This window comes from Passer domesticus, chromosome 8 (genome assembly GCF_036417665.1).
Source record: "Passer domesticus isolate bPasDom1 chromosome 8, bPasDom1.hap1, whole genome shotgun sequence".
NCBI classification, from domain to species: Eukaryota; Metazoa; Chordata; class Aves; order Passeriformes; family Passeridae; genus Passer; species Passer domesticus.
Window position 1 is genome coordinate 37,028,550 of NC_087481.1, and position 13,059 is coordinate 37,041,608.

General features: G+C 39.5%; 1 long non-coding RNA gene across 1 annotated transcript in view; it reads left to right on the forward strand.

Moving 5' to 3' along the window:
* The window catches only part of LOC135306447 (uncharacterized), a 62,232-nt gene extending 50,104 nt beyond the window's left edge, over positions 1-12,128 (forward strand). Inside the window, exons 2-5 of the long non-coding RNA XR_010367266.1 lie at positions 1,526-1,662; positions 3,196-3,426; positions 3,880-3,957; positions 11,005-12,128. This is a non-coding gene — a long non-coding RNA (uncharacterized LOC135306447). The remainder of the gene's footprint in view (positions 1-1,525; positions 1,663-3,195; positions 3,427-3,879; positions 3,958-11,004) is intronic.
* The last annotated feature ends 931 nt before the right edge of the window (positions 12,129-13,059 follow it).

Sequence of the window (13,059 nt, forward strand, 5' to 3'; positions counted from 1 at the left end):
GGCAGCATTCATTTTGGCTTTTGGCCTTCTATTTCTCATACCTCACTGATTATCCTGACCTGCCTTTAGACTAGCAGCACCATACTTTCACAATTTTCACTTTGGCAAAGGTCTCTTCTTTGGAGCCCATGGAAGGCTCATGGGACATGAGACAAAGTACAAAACACTCTAGACTCAAGGCTTCAGCATTCACACTGTAGTCCGCATTAAAGACTGGATTATACAGCTAGCAAATTGACAAACAAAGAGACATCTCTGATGGTCTTAAATTCATTCTTATGGAGAAGGAAAATCTATTATAGTATTTGTAAAAGGCTTCACAGGAAAGGAATATTCATGGAAGCCTCTAGGAAAAGCATTTTTAAATATTACTGTACTTCCACTGAAATTAATGATACAAAAACTTGTTCACCTCAGGAACACAACTTCAATGTCTATAAATAAAACATAACTAGCAAGCTATACAACATAAATGATGCCATTTTTCCTTTAATCTAATGGAAATAATCAGTCAACACTGTTTTAAGAAAACTTCTGCAGTTTATTCTTCCCACTGTACAATAATTTAATTTCTAGTCCTCTCAATAATCAAGAAGTCCTAGAGTCTGTCTAGATATTTGTTTGTTTCAGGCAAGAAAGAATTGAGCACCAGCAATTCTGCCTTATCTTCTCTTCCCAAGTTAAGGTTATTCTGATTTGCAAAGCTAGCTCATCAAAGATTGCAACAGCAGAATGTTGTTCTGAGCAGACATGCTGTGAAATACTAATAAAGGTTCAGGCAGAGCTAACACACAGGATACAGAGGAGATGCATCAAATTTATAAGGAGATTGTCTGTGGTAGGAAAAGGCTTTCCAAAAGGTGCTAGTGCTCTTTGGCCCTTTAGAGACTCTGGGACACAGCCTGGCCCCTGCTCTCTTCACCTTGTACCATTATTTTGCTGAGTTCACTCCAACAGCATACCTGGCTGTAAAACAAAAGCTCAAGTAGTCCCAAGAGAGACTCTGTGGAGAAGAGGGGGAAAGGGCAAGGCAGGCTGCAATCAGCAAAGCTGGGCTTTGCCCAGAGGCCTGGGGGACAGCACCAGCAGCCATCGAAGTCCTTGCATAATCCTGTGTTTGCAAGAGGGACAGTGGCTCAGGGCACTTTGAAAACCATGGATTTTCTGACCTGTCTTGGGAGCAGATGAAGCTTGGGCAGTAAACCTTTATTTCTCATTCCTGACAGATGAAAATGTTTTCTGCTAGTTGCCTTAAAGAAAAGCAAAAAGAAATGAAAGCAGACACAAACTTTTTTAGCATTATTTGTTAATATTTTTTGGCAGCTGTACATGCACTACTCTCTTGCTGTGACCATAATCGAAGCCTAATGTTTCTCCCAAGGAATGCTGTGGCAGTATTCCCACCAACTGCACTGCAAGCAGACTTGGGGCCTTTGTTTGGTCAAAGCTGTTCCAGATGGAGTCCAGAGGATTCCCACCCGGCATTCCAGTTGTAAAGAATGACTCTGTCTTTCTCTTCCAACAGGAGTTCTCTGGCTCAAGGTACAGTTGACCTCTTAGAATCAACTGTGGAAACGACCCACTACCATTGTGCAGGATGACTGAACCTCTTGGGAGAGAAAGGCAATGCCATGTTTTATTACCTGCATAATCAATGTTAAGGTGCTTATATTCAGTATAATTCAGTTTCATATTGTTGCATATATTGAAAGGGTTTTTGCTGATCAAAGGAATGTAGCTGCTCCTAGGATAAAAATATAATTGTAGTACACCAATGGAACAGATTTTTGAAGGATGTGAATATGTAAATTCTGGTACTGGTGTACCTACCCACATCAAACCATACCAAGAGTATGATTCAGGAAAAATGTAAGGTACTCAGAAGGAAATCTTACAACCAAAAATGGGAAAATTCTTTAGTTATTTTCGGATCTTTAATGGTGAAAAATTGCTTAGAAACTTATATTTACATCACACTTCATAAAGTACTAATATTTTCTACCATTATTAGTGAACTATTAGCCTAGCAGTAATTTTTGTGACAAGCTGAAGTGGGGCTATTTGTCAGATGACAGATGTGCAGAAACAGCAAGCTTACTGGTACTTTCTATTTCAAAACTCACTAGTCACTTCTGAAATTTTAGGCTGCTATTATCATTATATATTACTTTGAAACAAAACTCTTCCTCCCTTGACTTTGTTAGTAACTCACTGCTGATCTATGGCTCTAATTTTGTAAGCAAACTGGTGTCCATGAAAGTAGGACTTCTGAGCAAAGACTGCAAATTTAGGCCAGTAGAAAAATAACCACCCAAGTTCCCACAATACCCAGCTTGAAATTTTGGTCCAAAGCATTGGATTTAACAATACCATAAAGCATTGCCAAGCTCTAAATTCAGATGAGAAGATTCACCAAATCATGCATAGAAATTTTTCAAATCCACACTTACTCATAAACTTCCAGGATAAGAAACTAAACTTTGTCCTCCCTTATGTTATGAGGCTGAGTCTGTGCAGGCCCAAAGCCAAGTACCCTGATTAGTATTTTAATCAGAATACCAATATAGAGACAAACAATGTGATACCTGTAAAGGATCCATTGGCACAAGGCACCTGCATGCTTAGATGGAAGATGTCTTGATGGGGATGGCTGCTGGTATAGGATGTTGATAGCTTTAGTAGACACTGCAATCACCAGTTTAAGAATTTGTTTCATAAATCCAGATTTCCTAGTTCTGGTCAGTTTAGGCTTAGAAACCTGACAGACTTCAGTGACATCCAAGCACCGTTACTGTGTTCTAAGAAAAATTATGCTATAATGTGACCATTTTATTATGGCGCAGCAATGAGGAACAATTGCACATACCAAGCAAATTATTTAGACATTCCTGTAACACATATAATATGCTTGTGCATTGAATCAACAATCTGAGAAAAACAGTAGTTCTGACCAATTATGTGGAGAAGAAAGCAAAACAATTAATATACAGACTTCACTTTCTTTTGAATTGTTACTTTACAAGACTAGGAAATACATATAAGTTTACAAAAGCTAACAGACAGCAGGGGTTGTGGGAGGGGAGCAACTTTTTTTTTCTACATTCACTGTTATTCACTGAAATAGGCTTGTTTGCTTGTTTCCTAGTATCTTGGGAGCAATGATTAAAAACAAACCCAACAATATTTTCTTGTAAGGTTCTGAAGCAAATAGCCCTCCTTGGACTTCACCAGACACTCAACTGGGCTTTGAGTAAAGTTGGTGATTGCCTCCAAGTGACTCAGCAGTGACCCAGACTTTGCAAGCAAGAAGTAGAAATAACTGTAATGCCTTATGGGCTTGCAAAACCTGTCCAACAGTTTTGCCTTTTTTAACGCACATTTCAATTTGATGAAAGATGGGCAAGGAGCAGAAAAAGCACACATAAGGTATGTAATACTTTGTGTTCACCAGGCAAATCTCTATGACATTTTCTCCTTCCATTTTCTCGATGAGTGAGTGACAGCTTGCACATGTTTGTCAGACTGGCCCTCCATTAAATGTCTCTTCATGGAAATAAGGGGATATTTATGCACAGTGACTAATGAATGGATGCATTCCAGCATCTGCTATTGTGTATTTCCTGTAAAGTCATTTATTATTCTATCTAACAAACACAGTGTTCTTGGGTTGATGCTTAAGATTAATGAGGCATTTACTCCTATTCAAGAAACAAGTTCAGAAGACGCATTTTCTCCCATTCAGCTGTGCTGATAGTTTAATTAATGCCATTAATACATATAAGTCACCAAGAACTGGTTTATGGTAACACTGAGGAAAGTTGGCAAAGCAAGGAAATTTCAGAGGTAAAGCTACAACATAACATTTCCTTTTGTTTCCAGGTAGTATAGGATTCTCCAGAGAGTGGGTGATCTTACAGACTACATGAGTAACAAAACACCAAGATGTAATGAGCTGAGGTAATGACAGAATATCAGTCTTAACTCTCTGCTTGTGTGGGCTTAGTCAAATCCTTAATGTGATTTCACTACAAATTTATTTTTATGTAGATGCATGTAATATTCCCATCCCCGTGCCCTGCCCACTACCCCCAGTATTAGAGACAAAAAGAAAGAAAATGGCCTTTTATTGAAATGTAAGAGTTGGTACTCTAGACCGTAACCAGTGCTATGGTCTATGGTTTAAAGATATATTAGGGGAATTTTTCAAACTATGTACAGTTTCACTGATATGACAGGAGGAATTTAATGGCTCTTTCAGTGCTTTTACCATTTTTTTTCTCAAGCTTCTGCATGGTGCCTTTTTCTGTTGGGGATGCCTAATTGCCAGGCTCACGCAGGCCGGCACAGAAAGCCACGTGCAAACTGGAATATCACTGGGTTCACATTTCAGAAACAGAGAACTGGAAAGTGGAGTGAGCACGGGAATACGCATGTTTAAGAAGGGGATAGAAAATAAAAATACAATGAAAAGGTGATACTTAACAGGGCTTCACAACCTTGGTCTCAGAAGAAAGCAACACATAAAGGTACACTACTCAGGCATCAAAACAGGGGCCTTCTCACACTGGAGTCTTATCTAGAGCTAAATTTTCAATCACAGACTCATGACTGGGTTAACCTCCCTATTGTCAGCCAAAGTGATCGTCTCACGACCTCCCCAGATGCAGAAATTATGCACAAGAAGCACCTTGAAGACATCATTCTTACTGAAATAGGACAGCAGTACAAGGACCAGATCTACTAGTGATTCAGAAAAGTAAATGCAATAATCTACAGCTATATCACAGCTATAGACAGCTGCTTGCTGAGCCACTAGAGACAGAGCACTGGTTTAATTTGTTTTTAATTTGTTGAGGTTCCTAATGGAACCTTTCTTCCTCATTTTCAGTTTGTATCTCAAGGACTGGTAACAGGAAAAGAAATGAACATGACAATGACAAAATCCCAAACCCAACAGCCTTTCAGCATCATTTTAACTCTCCAAACAGGAGACATAAGCAAATCAAAGCACAACTGGCACTGGTCATAGAGGAGCATTAGATCTTAGTGTGCCCAGGCTGTTGGCAGTGCAATGCAGTGCTTTGTCACCATACAGCTTTGCAGCTTGAGCTAACACTTTCTAAAAAGCCACTCCCAGTCTGCAGTGGACAATTCCAGGTAGAGGGATGGATGTTGAGTTTGGTATAGTGCCTGGTAGGACAAGGGGCTCCTGGAGAGTTGTACAGACAAAAGCCCATTACTGCTCTGAGTGTTACTCCAATTGCTTAAGTAAATCAACAAAGTCCACATCGCTCAATAGGATAAAAAAGAGGCCTTGAGAGAGAAATTTAGGTCTTCAATAAGTATTCCTAAAACCTATTCTTCAACAAAACAGTTTTGTTCATAGTGAAAATTCGATGATTAACAAAAGAACACTGGATGAACTGTATTTGTCACTTATAAAAACAGCTTCTCCTCTTGCTGTCCTGGCCAGAAGCTCTGAAATGGCCATAATATTGTAGTAAATATCTGAGCCTGAACAGTGATGCTATCAACAGGTGCAAGGACATGCTATGGGCAACCATGCAGTAAGACTTGCTAGACAGGAATATAGACACCACCCATCTCTTATTGTGGGAGTTATACAGATAGAATTACATGTCATTTGCCCAGAGAATAAAATATAACACACAGTCTAATTCTCAGCATCATTAAATCCAAAAACCTATTATTAAAATTTACTTCTCCAAGTTGTTTGTAAGAAGTTTGATCAACAGCCTCAAGAAATGTAATTTTTTTTTCCTGCAAGGGTTTCCTAGTACTTAGCCTGCAGCTGTTAGCATTGGATTTCAAGACACACTGTACTAAACTGCATTAGGCATGTGAAAGGACTTTCATTCCTCATTAGCTGCGCATAAGAAAGGATTGTAACTTTTTAAAAGAACTAAGCAGCTTTATAAAAAACTTGAATTTTGCTCTAACAAAAATCATACTTGTTAAAACTTCTTTTTTATTCCCAGCTGAACTATGCTTCAACTCAAAGCAAATAAAGTCATCAGTTGACTCCATTCTATTAGAGGACAGCATTTAGAAAGGGAGAAGGGGGAAAAAAGAAATAAAAAAGAGTCCAATAGGTCTTTGAACAGTGGTCCCTTGTCTGTCACATCAAGACATGGCTTCTACTTCACACACTATTGACCACGAAAAGCAATCTTGCGACTTTTGAAGCCCCATCACAAAAAAAGAAGTGCGAGAGAAAACTTTTCTTGAAATGTCAAGGATGGGGGTCTGCCTCCTCTCAACTCCTATGATTAATGACTTGTGGCCTTCTTGTGTAGAGGCTGCTAATTAGCTTCAGACTGATTAGGGCTGCAGAATGCAAAATTCAGCTTGATAAACCTGGACAGTCTCCATTCCCCACCTCAAACAAGCCTGTTGCAGAAACTCTGGCATCTAGTTTTGTGGTAGCAACATTCTCCTTGGAACTAATGTAATTCCAAGAGACTCTGGGCTTCACCTACTAGAAACTTGAGCTGCAGTGTTTTTCTGTATAATTAACTTTCAGTCCTGTCCTAGTTACCTGCCTTTCATCTAAATACTTGCTTCACACTTTGAATAAGCAGACATCATATACTAAAAATTTAGTTAAAAAGTAAAACAAAATAGCACAGGGATACTTTTAATCTTCCATTATCCCCTTATTAACAAATGAGAGCAAGTTCATTAAAATGCTTCTAAAAAGTTGCACATGGCTTTCTTGGATGTTCTTTATAGATGCATTTAAAAAGAGAGCAGAAAAGCGGCAGTTCCTAAATTGTTATTGCCTAACAGTCTGACCACCTGCTTTACTGGAATACATGCTGAACCCTTTATTTGGTAATAATTGCTTGCCATAGCTATAGAGGTGGAAGTCTATAACGCAGGGAGTTTCAATCCCTTCTGCCATGACCCCCCTCCCTCTCTCTGTCTTTGATTAATTCTGCTTGTTACATTGATCTTCACATAGAAAAGCATTACATTCTACTAACACAGGAAGGTTGCAAATACATATGCCAGACTTTTAACATTAACCTCATCAAACTGATGCACTACAACATAAGGCTGATTAGCTTAATAACTGATTACTCATCCTCTGGGCACTAGCAACCAAAATTAGAAACTTTAGAAGCTCATAAAACAAAGTAATATGAGCTTATTTTTTCAGATACCTACAGTTATGAAAGGGAAGGGAAAAAAAAATAATGTTTCTTGGCTAGTACCAAAGAGGGAAGTTTCTTGGTTTGGGTGGGATGGATTGAAATGCTAATTTCCTCTTTACTGAATAACACCTAGATAAAAAGATCACGTAAATATCTGTGCACAAAGATATATTAATAATTGAATTAATTTTAATTTCACACATATACAAGTCTGAATATCTTCAGTACATGAGCTGCTTGAACTCAAGAGGCTTGCTCTGGATTTCTCAGAGCATCCTTCACTTTTTCCACCCATTACTCGCACTGCTCTACCCCCACAGGGCACCTGTTACACCAGGTGCTGCATGTTGTCAAGTGAAAAGAAAGTCATGCTTCAAAAGAGTAAGTTCCAGTATTGCAAAAAATACTTCCACATGAGTAGGCAGCACGCCTTGCCAAAGGGGAGAGTTTGCAGGGGGAGTGCTCAATTTATGATGAAAGGCAACAGGTGGCCATTGGAAATAGTAACTTAAGGGGCCATGAGATGACTGCAATAGACAATGCAGGGACAGGGCATCATCCACAGCCTCTTTCAGGTCCCCAACAGGAAGCCTAAGTTTATGCCTAACTTGTAGCATGCAAGCAATCTCTTTGAAGCCAGTAGTAACCAGATTGTTAAGTACTTGTGTGTCTATGCATTTATTTTCACTGTAATTATGCAGCATGTACACTGTGTGGTGTAAACACTAACAGACCAACCTCAGCATTCTGTAAGGTAGCACAGTTCCTCCATCATCAATATATTGCTCAGGATCTGATATTTAACTTATTGTTTATAAGCATTTTTCTATGCCTTACCCTGTTTCTTTTTTGCCTTGTTTTGCTTTCAGAAAGGCTCTCTGTAGTATCATAACTCACAATCTTTCTAGTCAAGACTTTGTTTATAAAACCTCTATTGTTCCAGAACAATGGAGTTGTGACCTGTTTGAAGGCAGGACTGCAATCAGGGCCCTCTCCGTACTTTCTCAGGGTGCACTTTGTGACCAAGAGAATAGACCACACAACCCTATTGATGTCAACCAGGAGGAGAAAAATAGGCTCCCTCAATAAATCTCAACATAAATCTTCTTGCCCTATCTCACCATCTGTATTCACCTAAAGCACAAAATTAATAAGCAGAACAAGTATCCCCAAGCCTAAAAGATTGAAATACTGCTTGCAGACCAAAACAGATTTGTTTCATACTTGGGGCAGTTTTGAGGAATTCACAGGCATAGAAAGCAACAGGTGGAAACATAGCTTGGGCCAAGACAAAGTGAATGAGATTGACCCTAGCATCATGAATATGCTTCACTCTTCTGTGTCAGTTCCCTGCTATAAATTTCCTCAGCGGCAGGTTTGTGGCTTCTGTTGCTTTCTTATTACCAATGACTTTGGTTTTCTAATTTTGCCTTCAATGTTACAGAACAATTATCCACACAACACAAGCACTAGCAGTGAGACAGGCACAGCTTTTTTCATTATAGGAAAATCCCACATTCTGTAGTTCTGGTTTTGAAGGTCAGGAAGGGCTGCTTAGAAGAGGTTGAGGATGACCATGTCTCTTTTGAAATATATTTCTAGCCACTCATCAGTGGCACTCAACCTCATTAGATTTACACATTTTTTGTATATATGTTAAGAACATGAAGTAAGAGAGTCAGAGAAATCTGCAGACAAAAAAAAAAGAGAAGGGTTTTCCTTAACTCCAGCAGAAAAACAGCTTTTGCCGGGGACGGCTGTTGCTTGTCTCTGCCCCAGCACGGGAAAAAGTGGTTCTGGGTAGGCCGCGCTCTCGAAGAAGGAGTCTGGACTCTTGCTTTCGGTCTTCAGTCGAGTTTATTATTTCTTATCTACAAAGATTTTCTGTCTGTCCAGCCGAGGTCTGATCAGCAAGACAGCCAAAGGCACTCTCCCCCGCCCACGAGGCGGTTGTCTCTTTTATAATGAAAATTACGTATTTGATATTTACCTTTACTTCCCAATACTTTCTGCCCTTGTTGGCAAGTGTCCTCTTTCTATGAACCAATCCACACATGCCAACATCATCCTGAACATGGATGCCAAGGAGAAGAAAGAAGAAGGACAGGGCACGCCCAAATTCCTCCATCTTGGGACTCCTGATCCATGTACAGAATTCTAGACCCCCCTGTACAACACATAAAACCCCCCTGTACAGTGCATTCTAACTTAAGTTCTAACAAGTGAATAACATCCCCTCACCATTTAGACATGAAATTCTCTCATCTCTTCACCTTCAGGTGTCATTTCTTTAAAAGGATCAAAGTCAAGCCACCAGGTACTTTTGGCAACATTCCAGGGCCTCCGAGCCCCCCAAGGGTTGTCTCGGTAGCTCTGGACATCCGGAGTGATGTACTGAGTTCCCACAGCTTTCACGTGTTGCTTAGGTACATTCTAGACAGTTAAAACATGTGCATTCAATATAAATTTTCATTATCATTCATGAAAGAGCAAAACAAAAAAACAGAGCAAGTACTAAAACAAGCAAACAAATGGAGCCTCCAACTTAATTGCATAAGTGTTTGTGGGAAAACTGAAAGCACTTCATAGCAGTGCTACCTTTTTGTCCAGTGTCAATACATCTTCTAGCACAGCAGGGTTCCAGATTGTGACTAAGTCTTTCAAACAGTGCTGCATTGAGCAACAACAGTGTAAAGACAGCTAAAGCCAAGCTATTTCTAAATTCGAATTGTTATTTATGTTTTTAAGCATTCACTCCATTTTGACAGCAATAAAATCCTTCTATAATGTCTTCCATCTGAGCAGAGCATATCAAAGTGCTTTGCAACAAATTACTGGTTAAAATGTGTAAAAGAAATTTAATTGTTATAATGGAAGGCAAAAGATCTTAGTCAAGTCCTGCTAGAGGGAAAATTCTACTGTAAATTCATCAGGACTAAAAGCATGACAAAACCTGATTTTATCAAGTTATATTTCTGCTGAATCAAGGCATATTTATCATATATAACCTTATATAACAAATTTCAGGCAACTTGTTATATTGCTGGTTAGAAAACACTTCAGTTTAAAATTATTGTTCATGTACTGTTAGTAAAATTGCACACTTATTAGTAATATAAGCTATCATACCACATCAACATATGTAGATCTGTATCTGCTGACCTGGTCGTACCTTCTCAATGACTAACTCCAGATGAGTGAAAAAATAAGTGGGGGGGAAACACCCCTGTGAAGCAAACACTCACCTTGGATGTTCTCAACAGAAAAGAAGGAGAGCAATCAAACAGAGCTCCTTATGTGAGAGACATATGCAGGAGACCAGTTTAGGGGTGAAGTAAGGCAGGGGAATCCACTGCTGTTTCTCCAGGACTTGTGAAGATAAAAAGGAGTTGTCCATAGAGCACCTTCCATGAGGAATTAATTCATTTCTCTGTGTTGAAAATACAGGGGAAAAAAAAAAAGAGCAACCTTAAAAAAGCTCAGTTATGATATCCCTTCACTGACTCCCTCCAGATAGGCAAACCTATTTACAACATCCACAATCTATTCATGTAGTAGCACTGAAATTATTAAAAATGTGTAAAAATGTAACTACCTCTAGTTAAGCTAGAATAACTACGCTTTTCTCTAGCATAAATTATTTTACAAGGTACTATAAAGCAACCCTACCATGCACAGACAATGCCTTTGCTCCCAAGTAATATGCAAAACGCTTTGTTAATCGACCTCGCAGCTTTTATAGTCTGATGATTGGTTCAACAGCTGAGTATCAGCACCAAATCAATTCAGGTGTCCTTGTTAATACCTTCACTCACCGTGGCTACAGGGCATAGGCTGATTGCCTGAGCGCTGAAGGGATGACAACAACACCCAGCTGCCACTACTCCTATCAGCAGAGGACCTGTAAGGATAACTGGAGTTCAGGGGATGCTGCAGTACCATAGAAGAGGGTAAGGTAGGGTGGGACCAGGGGTACAGCTGCCCAGGCATCTCTGTGTCCACTGAGATACTGCACAGGAAATTAAGTGTGGCAGTTGAGAAGTGAAAATGCTTACATCTGTGTTAGAGATTGTGTGTCTGAAGCACAACACATCAGCAGGTGGCTGAGGAGTTGGAAGTAACAACCTGAGAGATCAGACTGTAGAAGTGTTAGAGGAGGCTCGAGGGAAAAGAACTAGAGAACAGATCTGAGGATATGAAGACCTGTGATAACAACTCAAAAAATATATTCGGGTTATGCATCTGTTTAACAAATTAAGATGCCTGAAAATAGACTGTCTGAATACTTTGTAATAAGTCTAGAAGAGTGTAGTAGGGCCAACCAAGTCAGCATCAGAAATAATTATAGGTCCAACAGTGAGACCATCACAATCTACAGACACTCTTGAGGCAATAAGAATACAATGGTTTGGTTTGAAAGTGACCTTTAAGGTATTCCAGTTCTAAATCCTCTCCTGTGGACAGGGACAGCTTCCACTAAACCAGGCTGCTCAGAGCCCCATCCAACCTGATCTCGAATACTTCCAGGGATGGGGCATCCACAGCTTCTCCAGGCAACCTGTTTTAGATATTCTGTGCTCTTAGACAAATTGTGTGTAAGCCTTTGAGCATAGAATCTTTTGTTCGATGGCATGAAGGATCTAAAAACTGGTTACATGGGCAAACCTGGCCCTTTGGTGTTTTGGATATGATGCACAAAACTTTGAAGAAACATATTTCTTATTGCACAATATAAACCAGCTCTCCCAAGCTAAGTCATAACTGATTGAGGGACACCCAGAGCTTCTATTTCCACTTAACAACTAGGAAACTATTTTCAGCAATTTGTGTGTACTACAAAGCTACCCAAACCAAAAACATTGTGCATTTTTAGATGCTGTATAAAAATTAGTGCCGTGGGATGTGTGTGGGAAATAACCAGTACTTAAAGTTGGTAATTAAAATTATTGATAATAGCCAAAAAAAAAATCCAGTCTTAGCAAGTCATCATAATGTTTAATAATTGATTGTAATTGTAATAAATACTAATGAATTCATTTATAAAGTAATATAGCTTTATATGTTTATTCACTCTCCTAAGAAATATTTGTGTTGTGTTATGTCAATAATTTAATACACTAATATAATTTATAATTATGTATTATTACTTTCAACACTTAATAAAAAGCAGTTGTTTCATATAAATACCAAAGCAATCTTCAGAGCACATCTGTGTCCCCAGCAAGCTTTCAGTCTGGCTTGATTCCTTTTACCATCTGTGAGCCTGCAGGATGGAGCTGCACCAGGCAGTTGAATGTCCCAAAGACCAGAATGAGCAGGCCTGCAGGGAGGACCTTGCCCTAACCTGGGGTTTACCAGCATCCAGTCTATCTCCAGAGCCAAACATTTCCACTGGGAAGAGATTCAGTCACTCCTCAACAAGAAAATCATCTCTCCATACTGAGTTAGTAGCTCTGAATAATCTCTGCCACCCCTATACAATTTCCTACCTTTCTGAAATCTGTCCACATACTGCTTCATCTTCTAAGACAGCATTCCTCTTCCTCCATTAACTTTGCTAGGGATGCAAATACTTGTGACAGTTTTTCAACTCAGCTGTTTGCTTCATCTGTGAAGGTTATTGGGTACTACATTACCTCTTTTGTGCCACTTGGGATGTAGATCTCCTGCTGCATTCACATTCCTGATGTGGAGCATCTCTCAGCAAGAGTGGCAACAATGAGCAGGGCAGTGTCCTCTGTGGAGCTCCAGAAATTTGATTACTGGTAGTTTCTGCAGGGCAAGGGGACACAAATCTCCTGCCTGCTGTGAGCTCAGAGATAATGGTGAGGCCAGCTGGTCACCTTTTCACTGTGCACACTGAGAGAGAGATGCTGTCCTG